The sequence below is a fragment of the Chrysochloris asiatica genome, unplaced genomic scaffold, assembly GCF_000296735.1.
Source record: "Chrysochloris asiatica unplaced genomic scaffold, ChrAsi1.0 scaffold00067, whole genome shotgun sequence".
NCBI lineage: Eukaryota > Metazoa > Chordata > Mammalia > Afrosoricida > Chrysochloridae > Chrysochloris > Chrysochloris asiatica.
The window spans coordinates 6,616,189-6,616,650 of record NW_006408585.1 but is presented as its reverse complement, the minus strand read 5'-3'; positions in this window follow the sequence as shown (position 1 = coordinate 6,616,650).

Below are 462 nucleotides of genomic sequence, written 5' to 3'. Positions count from 1 at the left end.
TTTCCATGAGTCTGGAGTCCTCAGCTGCTCTCTCTCTCCATAGCAGGTTACAGTATGCTTTCACGCTGTCATTATTTTGGTTTTCTTAACTCTGTTGTTATGTGCCGTGGAGTTGGTTCTGACTCATAGCGACCCTGTACAGGGTTTCCTAGCCTATAAATCTTTACGGAAGCAGAAAGCCTCATTTTTCTCCCGCAGAATGGCTGGTAGTTTCAAACTGCTGACCTTCAGGTTAGCAGCCCGATTCGTAAACATTATGCTAATGTATTTTATTAGACCTTTTAATTTTTCCCTTGTAACTATATGGGATCACATATGTCGATGTCCAATATACCTCTTTTACAGAAAAATGCAACCCAGAGAGATGCCTCAAATTTAAAGAATCCATATTTGCTGATGCCTCCCTTTATGTTCCATGTATTATTCCTCCTGGGCTCTTTAGAAATCTGCTCAGTTCAAATG